Source organism: Meriones unguiculatus, chromosome 7, assembly GCF_030254825.1.
Source record: "Meriones unguiculatus strain TT.TT164.6M chromosome 7, Bangor_MerUng_6.1, whole genome shotgun sequence".
Taxonomy (NCBI): domain Eukaryota; kingdom Metazoa; phylum Chordata; class Mammalia; order Rodentia; family Muridae; genus Meriones; species Meriones unguiculatus.
Window position 1 is genome coordinate 117,791,663 of NC_083355.1, and position 11,188 is coordinate 117,802,850.

General features: G+C 47.2%; 1 gene segment (V, D, J or C); it reads right to left on the reverse strand.

The window, feature by feature from the left end:
- LOC110544160 (Ig gamma-1 chain C region secreted form-like) overlaps positions 1 to 11,188 on the reverse strand; it is an 85,640-nt gene that overhangs the window by 62,000 nt on the left and 12,452 nt on the right.

An 11,188-nucleotide genomic window follows, 5' to 3' on the forward strand; every position in this document is an offset into this window, starting at 1 on the left:
CCTCCTCCCCAGCAGCAACATTCTTGTCACACACCCTCCCTCACTGGTACTTAGCGCTCCCCTCACAAGCACCTGCCAACAGCGTTGCCCCACAGAACCCCACCCCCTTGCACCTGCTGGGTCCTAGGGTCTCACACCTGGAGTGGTCTGCATGGGATCGGCAGACCTGAACCAAAATCTGGTGTGAATCTACCTAGAAGGAGCAGAAGATGGGTTCCTTCTTAAGAAGACCTAGAAACAGTGACTAGCCCAGGCAGGCTATCCAGCAGAGGTCTTCCTGGGAACATGTGGCATGAAAAAGCAGAGAATGGGAAGTAACATTCTAAGAAAAAAAATAGTGTGTATGGTGCACACTTTGGGAAAGAGCATTACTTGGGGGGGTCAGAAGGGCTCCTGAGCCTTGGCAGGTAGAGGGAGAGACCAGAAAGCATCCTAGCCATGGTAACCTGATCCTAAGGGTAACAGGAGGACCAGAAGATGTTAGGGATGGTTATGTCATAACTAAATATGTGTATGAAAAACTCCAGCTGGAGACTGAAGTGTGGTCTGAGACCAGACAAGGCAGTGGCTGATGTGCAGATGTAGGAAAATACCCTTCCATAGAAAGTACAGCCCAACTCAAGGCATGAAAGTCCAAGGCAGGTGGGAGGAGTTAAGGGAACCACCATGGGTCACAGGGCTGCTGGGGTGCCCACCCCAAAAGCACTATTTGAATTTATACTCATGCTCAGCCAGTCACTGTGAAGTCTGTGGATGGATTGGCCTAAAGCCACTTCACCACATGAAAGCAGTGGGTATTGAAATCGTGTGAGCCTTATAGACCACTGAATCTTAGCATAATCAGAATCACCCAGCAGCCTCCTTTACCCATTGTGTCCAGTTTCAATTACTTATGGTTGGAGAACATGACATTGAAAAACCCAATTGGCAGCTCACAAGTGCTTGTAACTTTAGCTCCGACACTCTCATACCCGTATATATTACACATAGACACACACACACACACACACACACGCTCACACTGTTGGAGTTATTGAACAAATTTAAGCTTTGTGACCAGTCCTGACTGATACTTTATAATTTGGAGAATATTTTAAACAAGAAATTCTCAGGTTTTAGATCACACAGTTTGAAGCAGTGTGATGGGCTCAGCCCTCCCTTTGCCCAGCCGTCCATATTCCTGTCTGTTTGTCAGTCAGGATTGGCTTTGGCCGCAGGTTGACGGCTGAAGTAACCCAGGGCTTGGCAACACTCATGGTTTCAGGCATCCGCAGGAGGCCTTGGGACAGGTCCACTGAGAGAAGAGAGGTCTGTGCTTGTTCATTTCATTTATTTGGCAATCATTTCTTACTGTAACTACAGAAGTACTGAGGATGTGGAAAAGCAACTAAATACAGAGGCAGATGAGTTAACCAGACAGTGGACAGGAAGGGCATTCAGCATAGAAAGGGCTCAGGCGGTGGTGGAGTCATCAGGCCTCCTCGGAAGGCAGTAGGACTCAGGCAGGGGGTGCTGGAGTCCTAGGATCATAGGAAAAACTCAGATAAGTGAGAAATAGTGGCAGGTGGTTAGGTGAGAGGGCTCTCTAGTAGAAGCAGCTTTGAGAAGACTTGCCGGCAGGGAAGGAAGGTTGAGTTCCATTCACACCCTCAAAGGTCTGGGACTTCTTACAGCAAGAGAAATTGAACGTTTCCCCAACATTTCATATGCATCTGGTTGAATTCCATGTGCTGTTTTTGACTTGGTTATCAATCATTTTGTATCTTGTAACTGCTGATTACATGCTAGGCATTGTATACACATGAATTGTAGAGTCTGGGATGAAACACAGGTGCATATTTCTCCCTTCCCAGGCGTGGAAGGCCTGTTCTTTGGAACTGGGAACTGAGTTGAGTCAGAGCTGGGAGCAGTATAGTTGACTTTTGGCTCTAGGTGCTTTGGGTTAGGGTCAGTCCCTTACATGCAGGCCTCACAGCTGGTGTAAGACCAGCATTCTGCTACTCCCAAGCTCTGTTCCCAGATGTTGCTTGCTTGGCAGTGTACTATGTGGGAGATTCAGTGGGTGGCTATTAGCTCAGAATTTTGGGCTCTCCTGTGTTCTCATTGCTCTTGCCAGCTAAGGCACTTACTAAAAATTTGACTGATTTCTTGATGTCCTCTTGATCCATCTACAGATGGCCCACCACTCTACCTATCTGTGCTGAGGGCAGAAAAGAGCAGCCATCTCCTATCACCTGGGAATTTAGTCTACCTGAGCTTTGCTGAGTCCTTGACTTTAGCAGTTTTAAATAAAATTGTGATGTTAAAGTTTACTTGGTATTTTTTTTTAACCCATGACCTGAGTGTCTAACCAAATGTTCTTCCATATCTATGTGGAAACAGGATGTTTAAGGGATTGCCTTGGCAGCAGAGTGATGGATGGGTGTCAGGCTTCATAAAGGCCAGGGGGGCTTCTGTGGAGAGCTAAGAGATGCCAGTGGACACAAATGAGAACACTGTGGTCCTCTGGAATTGGGGTGAGGGAGAAGTGCTACATGGCACTCAAGCAGATGTACCTACCTCATGACATGTGAAGTATGGATTAGGAGCGGACCCAAAGTGCAGGACAAGAGGAAACAGGAGAGGAGATAGAGAGGCGGGTGTGCAATGTTTTTTTCTAATGAGGATGACTGCAGAGCATCTCCAGGCTTCCTGGGCATGCTGTGTGAATGTGAGGAGTGGGTGCTGATGCTAGGTACTCTAGAGCTGAAGAGTGACCTGTAAAAACCTTCAGGGAGCTCCCAAGGGAAGCAACTGAGAGAAAGCCTTAGCATCCTCTGGAGAAACAATGCCACAGGTGAATAAAAGACTGATCTGGAGGAAGTATGGAACAGGCTCCTTTCAGCACTAATGAGGTCACCACACCAGGGAAATAGTTCCAGTCTTCCCCACCTGGCAGGAGCCAGGCTGATGAGAAGCGGTGGGACGGTAGCTTCTTTCCCCAGTCAGCACAGTGCAGCCAGAAACAAGCATGACCCCTGGGGAGACTTTCTTACCGCTGGGGCCCCGAGGTTCTTGAGGCATAAAGTAGACCAGGGCCTCAAAGCCTGGAGCCAAGGTGATTGCAGTCTCACCCTGTTTTTTGATTTTGTGTCCCTGGACATACGGTGGCACTGCCAGGACCTACGTGGGGAAGTGTGGCTGAATTGGGTCTGGATCTGAAGGTCACACTGAGGACAGGGCTTACCTAAAGTTGATACTCTGTGGGCACACATCTGGACTGGATATGAGGATGCCTGCAGAAGCCCCCATAGCCTGGTTCATCCCCACCACACTCATACTTAAGAGCTCTCAGATGGAGCCTGTCTGGCACTTTTTAACTCCAGCTTATGTCAGGCTTACAGCAGCCCCTGGTCATGGTCCTGTGGGCTCTTCAGCAGATGACAGAAGGAAATAAGGCAGAGGACTCCCTGCCTCCAGGTCTAAGGCATCAGAGAAGCATCTTTCTGTGGAATGGGATGCTGTGCTTCCTGCAGTAGTAGCCATTTACTCTCTGCTAGGGGTGGTAGGAACTCCTGCTACCATATCCCAGCTGTCTGAGAGAGGAGCATTTTTTGGAGGATCTCTTGACTGACCATCTTCTCTTACATGGTATGAGGTGGCATGCCTTCTTGAATTGGATCTTCAGTATGCAGTTTACTTGAATGGATGCCTGATTAGAGAGTATATTATCATCCCTGAAAATAGCACACTTGAGATGGCATGGCATGGCAAGCCAACTGTGGCGCATTTTTGTATTGCATGGCTTTGTAGTGTGTGGTAAGATGGGTGATTAAGGCTCAGGGGTCTACCTTGAGAATTTTGACTGTGTAAAGAAGGAATACACTGGGAAAAAGACACATAGATGCTGCCTTCCACATTGGTCTCTGATTTTGAAAGAAAAGTAGAAAAAAAAAAGAAAGAATATGATGGAGATTTTGGCTTGCTGTTTCTTAAAGCTGACAGGAGATACAGAAAAGACAGTTTAGATTAGATTTGTGCTGAAGAGCCTTTCCTGAGATCTGAAAACTTGCAACTCATGAAAAAAAAAATCAGAAAGTGAAGAGAGAAAAACATGCCAGATTCTCTCATAGCCTGGAGACATAGGACACTGAAGAGGAACAGAATCAGCATCAGGAAGTGGAGAAACTGAGAAATAGAACTATTTTTCCTTCCTTGAAACAAAAGGTTGCATTTATCTGAGTTAACTCAAAGGAAATCATTCCATCCATATCTAGCTCCCTCCAAAATGGAATATTTTAATTAAAAAGAAACAGCCACATAACAAGGAAAGTAAAATACCAGTTAGACCTGTGCTAAACAGCCTTTCCTGGCTTACAGATAAAACGTAACAAAGAAATAAAAACTTGCACACATCAGGGATGTTCAGTTATTACTGGCTGCAGTCTTCATAAACATCAGACATGACTGATAGACAATTTAAAGTCATTACCTGAGAAACTGAACACATGAGAAGGGGTATTCAGTAGCCACTTCACTGCAGTGGTTAGAGATGTGTTTCCTGGAGAGTTAAGGAAGGAGCTACCTCAGCAGGGCAAACCTGGGACCGGTAGGAAGCTTTAGTGGCTTTGTTGAGTTCCATTATGGGATGTGATCATTAAGAAATGGGTGAGACTCTGGTAGACCTCGGTGACTTAGAAAAATGTGTAGGTAGGGTTTGTGAGGTGTTAAAACATTTGGGAAAATATTTAAAAATGTGTGTGTGTGTGTAGGCAGTGGAAATAGTACAAGTCAATCAAAAAATGTGGTAAGATTTGTGTTAAGCCAAAGTTTCTAGAGGAAAAAACTGACAGAAAACCAAATTCTGTGCTTGTGAATCTTCGCAGGCTGGAAAATAACGAGTTTCTGGCATTCTCGTGACATTTTCTGATCCTTTGCACACTGCACACACAAGTGAGGTGTGTTCTTTATTATGATGTCAGCACTTGGATGCACTATGGGCAAATGTGTGAGCCTATCTGTCCCATATGGGAGTGTTGGGTGGACTTCATAAAGGCCTGTGCCTCTCAGGGAAGGATGCAAATGTGTCCTCACCTACATGGATACCTCCACAGGCCTTTCCCAGTCATTTCTATATAAGCAAGCCTTGGGAAATGCCGCCATTTAGGGTTTCACCCAACCCAGTAGTGTATTACACACCCATAGAGAATTGATAGCAAAAGGTGCAGTCATTTCACAAACACTGAGAGGAAAAACATGACTGAGAACAGAGCTCTGATAATGAAATATTATCAGAGCTAATGATATTTCCTCCCGACTTACAACTTTATAGTGGCTGGGTTAATAGGGAGAAACAGTGAATCAGTAAGAGGAGCCACAGAATTTAAACATAGAAAGCATCGAAGGTGTAAATGGAAAAAGACACTTTCAAAATTCTTAGTTCATTGAATAAAAGCCCCAGTGCTAGAAATGGGCAGGGAGGCCCTGAGGAGCCACAAACCACAAAAGCTATCATCATTGACGTTACTTGCATGCCAGAATTAGATGGTAAGTTCCTACTGCTGAAGACTTCCCAAACTTTGGCTGTTAGATGTAGAGAGGTGGAAGCTGCCTTCCTGCCGACTGGTTTTTGCGGTGCCGGAGATGTCGTATAGGCTGTTGCCAACAGTCTGTCTTGAACATAGACTCTGAGTGCTATACTAATCAACTTGCTATGGGAGGTGTGCGTGTTGGTGCGATAGCGCATGACAATTATGGGTGCAACCAACATCTTTCCTATCGGATATAAGCTCTGCTCTGCAGTAGGGGGAAACCTTGTGGCTGGGAGGTCATGGTCTCCAGTAGAGAAGCAACTGCTATTTGTCAAATGGATGCATGGATTTGTAAAACTGGATCGCAACCATTTGCATTTATGTCCATAAAATACTACTGCTTTCAACCTCAATATGGAGGGAAGCTTCATTTCACACTGAGCAGTCGTGGTCATTGGGGAGATGCAGACTTGGCCAACCTGCTGACAATAAGTGACTTTCTGTGGAACCGTGGCCCAAGAAAATAAATAAACATCTATATCCTTCTGTCCAGGGTTCAGCAAACACCATGGCAGAAGGGACTGAAAGAGTGTAAGAGCTGTAGGCAGGGTGAAGTTTTGTGTAGTTCTTTTTCCTGAATTGAAACAGATAGGCACAGTGTTCCTTTTCTCCAGACAGTGCACGCCTCTCCTCCCCAAACAGGAGTATTTTTCTACTATAGGCACCTAGTGCTGTGCTTGCTCGACATTCTCACCCAGTCGTGACTTACCGCTAATCTCCAGGCTCTTGCTGGCATTCAGCTTAGTCTGTGAGGCCTCATGTTCCACCACGCATGTGTAAGTATCCAGTGAAGGTACTCTCAGGACACTCCAGGTCTGGTATGTGTTGCCCTCAGGCTGGAGGGTGGGGACTGCAGTGGCAAAGTGTGAAGAATTCATTTTGCTTTGGACCCTCAGCCACATTAGGCGGATGTCTGAGGGGTAGAATCCGGCTACCTTACATATGAGCCATGATAGCATCTCAGGATGGGTGGGTGTGGCTAGGAAGTCCACAGAGAGCTTTCCAGGTTGCATGACCCCTGCAAGGACAAGTGTTAAGAGGCTCGTTATCTTGTGGTGTTTGTTCTGGGGGTACTTAGAGACTTGTCGGAAGACCGAGGTTACCTCCTTTCTCGTCTGACTAAAGTGACGGCCTGAGCGCTGTTGGGTGAAGGAGGACATATGAGTAGGTGGGGCCTTGGACAGCCTTGGGGTGGGCTGAGACAGGTTTCATCTGGAGTGCAAGGCTGCCCCTGCTTGGGGCCCAAGGGCTTGGTGCGAGATTCTTCCTTCTCTTTTACTTACAGGACACATGTACTCAATCTGTGGCTGCCCTGAGAGGAGAGACTGCTCTGGCCGGTCCCACGGAATCCTTAGGTTCTTGGCCTAAAAGGTGAGGGAATCCACTTTCCTGTTCTGGGAGCGGCACCGGCTTTGGAGGCCCTAAGAGAGACTTCCTTTCTGTCAGGATGCCTTCCTTAGTCTCTCCGAGGGCGTTTTCTGGTTCTTGTTCTAGCAGAGGGCCAGTTAGCCCTCTTGGAGATCCTTAGAGGTCACAGGTTTCTCAGCGTTTAAGGACATTCTTCTGGAACTCACATCCGCATTTCCAGGCTTACACGGCTAATAAGCTACTGAGCCATCAATCAACAGTAGTCCCAGGGTCAGCTATAACATAAGAGTCTCTACCCTTCTTTCCTTCTATCTTTTCTTTCTTATCTCTTTCAATTTATTTACTTATTTATTTTTGGAGATAGGACTTTGCTATATATGGCTTATTTCCATTAATTTAGCGTCTTTTGAGTTTATTTACGCAGTAAATGACTGTAGAACAGAGTCTGTATTTCTTCAGTAGAATGGAGGCTCATGGTACCCTTTGATCCGTCTACTGATGGGCCCTTGGGTTGGCTACAGTTCTTGGCTACCACGAGGCACCACACAGTGGACTCAGTGGACAGGCGAGCACAGAATGTCTGCGACTTCCTGTCTCGTCAGGTCGGACTCAGAAGCAGAATTTCTGGATTGAATGGTAGGTCTGGTTTTACAGCTCAGAGACCCTTCCTTCTGCTGCGTGGTGGCTGTGTGGCTTGGCGCTGCACATGTTCCCACACTGAAGGAGCTCACCAGGCCTAGTCTGGTTTTAACCTGCATTTTCCTGATGCCTAGTGGTGTTGAGCATTTTAGACATTTCCTCATTTTAAATTGGATGTATGATTTGCAATTATTTCTGTAAATCCACATGCTGTCTCTACTCTGTTATACAGGGAACAGGGCCTGTTCTCAGTGCGCTACCGGCTGACTAGCTACACCGGAACTCAGGCTTGAGAGGATCATAAACTTTGAACTTCTCCAAACAGAACTTTTAGTTAGTACTTTTTTTTTTGAGGTGGCTGAATAAGGGTGAGTCTTAGGGCTAGCCCTGTCAGGAACTGATAGAGTGAGACAACAGTTAGGGGCGGTGAGGGCAGCACGAGGGGAAGGACGGATCTAGGTGTGGTGGCCCCCCACTCCTCTAATGAAATTCTCATGCATCTCACAGAACTTCTGTTGTCTGTCTGGTCATATGCCTGCAGAATCCATAAGGAATTTACAGCGTGGTCCAGATACACAGAGCTCAGGTCCTTTGGGCCAGGTATCTCCCTTGGGCTTGTCTTTTCTCTGCCTAGTGTTAGCTCATCGTTAGCTCAAAAAAGGGGGTGGGTGGGTTTACAGGGTTAGGTGGTGGCATGTTGGCATGTGATTGGGGTCAGGCTTGTAATACGTACAGAAGTCATTTTAGTAACCCTTTCTATCTAGGATGTACATAGACAGCTCAGAGACAGACTCATGGAGGGCTTCCTAGAGGAGGAGGTGTAAGGTTGGACAGTCAGTTGGGGAGAGGCACACTGGACTTCTTACCTGCTATGTCCCTTTTGGTAGCTTTGGTGGCTTCTGTGATGTGATCCTTTGCTTGGAGAGGTGTAGTGGCATTCTGGGAGGTGTGAGGATTCTGTGTCCGTGGAGCTAAAGAAGCAATGGATGAAAGGTGAAGGTGAGATATCAGAGCATACTGAGGTGCCCAGGGTAATGGAAAACAGTGAAGGGAGAGGGCCACAGGATGGAAGGGAACTGGCATAGAGGGCGCCATGCTCAGCTATCTCCTTTGCTCACCCAGCTGCCTCCTTGCACTTTTAGTACAGAATTCTCAAGGCACAGATATAAATGTTGGATTGATGAGACAGCTGAGAGAAGGAAAGGGAAGGGATAGATGAGGAAGAGTGAGGAAGGGAAGGGCCAAGGGAGGAGCTCTGAGCATAGGTAGGGGTTTGGTTCAGTCAGTCTTTGCTGTTAGATGTGGGAATGGGAAGCCCACGATTCCATTCTGCATGGTCCAGGGACACTCACCAGAAAAACTGAAAGACACTTCAGCTTTGATTTCATTGCTGAGATTTACGGTGCAATTATAGGTGCTGTCCAGTTCTAGGGTCCCCACAGAGATCAGGTGGACCATCACATATTTGTCTAGTGCTTTTTGTACAGAGATAATTTCATCCTTATGTTGTGCTTTTGTATGCCAGTTGGTTTTCAACTTCTCTGTTGCAATTACCAAACAGATCAGGTACACAGGCTTCTGAGTCTCTGAGTCTTTGCACTGTGTGTGGATGGATAGTTTAGGTTTCTCAGGAGGATCTGCAAGATACATAATCAAGTTCTGAGGACATGGGACTGGGACAAAGGTGAGTCCTAGACAGTATCACTCTTCTCACCAAATTTGTAAAAATGACTCATAGTCCCAGGCAGGCCGGGGAGAAGGATTTTGAAGCCCTATGGACAGTCTCAGGAGCTCCTATCTCTCTGTCACCATTATCTTTTCTAAACAATCCTCAGGCTTTTGGGGAAGAGACCCACATCCTGCTCTTGTAAACACCAGTGACTCCCGTCCTTCATGGGTATTCTTCTGTGATTCTGACAGGGACAATCTGCCTTCTACGTCTTCATAGCCTGTCAAGCAGCTTGGAACACCTGAGCAGAGCCTTCCCAAGCTATGCTCAGGTTCTGGGATGTCAGGTATTTTCGGGATCCCACTCTACAGTATTCCAGAGATGAGTGAAGGATAATGGGTGCAGACATGACCTCTCACTGATTTGCTTGCTGAAGTTGTAAGCACAGAATACCGACATCCACTGTGGGGATGACAAGGCTCATCACCCAACTCCAGACTCACTTGTGTGATTGTCACCTGAGCACCCCACCTCCCACACCAGCGTCAGTGTTAGTTTCCTTTGGCTGCTGGTGCAAAGTGCAACATGTAGCAGCTTGAGTACCAGAACTCTGTTCTTTCCCAGGTCTAGTGGCCAGGAGTCTGGGCTACAGCAAGCTGGTGTCCTCTGCTGCAGAGAGAATCTGCCACAGACTTCTGGCTCTGAGGCCATGGCAAGTGGAATCTAGTTGAGATGAGCACATGCTTGGATTGGGGTGGGCAGCAGGACTGGGTTCTTGAAACATGGCAGTAGGTACAGACATGGGGGAAAGCTGTGAAAGTGAAACAGTGACTGGGGTGTTGTTGCCAGGAGACAAGGGGTAGTCAACCGCCATGGACTCAGAGCCGGAAGTCCGTGGCAGATTCTCTCTGCAGCAGAGGACACCAGCTTGCTGTAGCCCAGACTCCTGGCCACTAGACCTGGGAAAGAACAGAGTTCTGGTGCTCAAGCTGCTACATGTTGCACTTTGCACCAGCAGCCAAAGGAAACTAACACTGACGCTGGTGTGGGAGGTGGGGTGCTCAGGTGACAATGGCTAAGATAAATCTGGAATTTGGTGGTGGGCCCTGGTATCTCTACAATGGTTTTCCAATAGGTTCTTGCTGCTCTCTGTACTCTGCAGCTACCCACTAGAATCCCAACTAAGGGTCCATCACCGAGCTGGTACCTCAGATGCTTAATACTTAGATATTAAACAGTTGATATTTAACCTGAACTATGTTCTTTAGGACCTTGGCATCTACACAGTTCCATCCCACAACCTGCTGTTCCTGCTCACGTCCTGCTGCCAGGTCTTCCTCTTGCCATAGGCAGCTAGCCCGCACTTCCTGTGTCTGTGGGCTTCTCTAGCTACCCACACCATGAGCAAGGGGGCAGCCTGCACTGCCTGAGCTGAAGCCCACAACCACGTCCCTCTCCTTTCTATTCTTGCTCTGAGAGCAGACCTGTATCTGTCTTTCTCTAGTGACTACAGAGCCTTTATCCTATTTCTTTATATTTTTCCAGCAGTTGCCATAAACAGAGAGTTTGAGTCTCCAAGTTATTGACTAACCCCTAGGGCCTGGCGTGTTGCAGGAGGGGTAAAATGTCTTAGAGATCTCAGCTAACTTCCCCAAGGCACACTTCACATACCACAAAGGTTTAGGATAAGACCCAAAGTACTATGCTGGTTGGAAGCAACACCAGCTCAAGATGGCAGGCTGTGGTACAGAGCAGAAACCCAGGGCTGAAAACTAGTTTCCAGATTCTGAAGGCTTTTGGGAGATCAGGCCTGGAATTTTCTTTTCCCTGCTTCCTTTCTTCTATCAGGGTGGATAAGCCAAGGTTCTACCATTGACTGCTGTGTTGTGCTTTGCTGTCAGAGCTCTCTCTCTCTCTCTCTCTCTCTCCCTTTTGCCTTCTT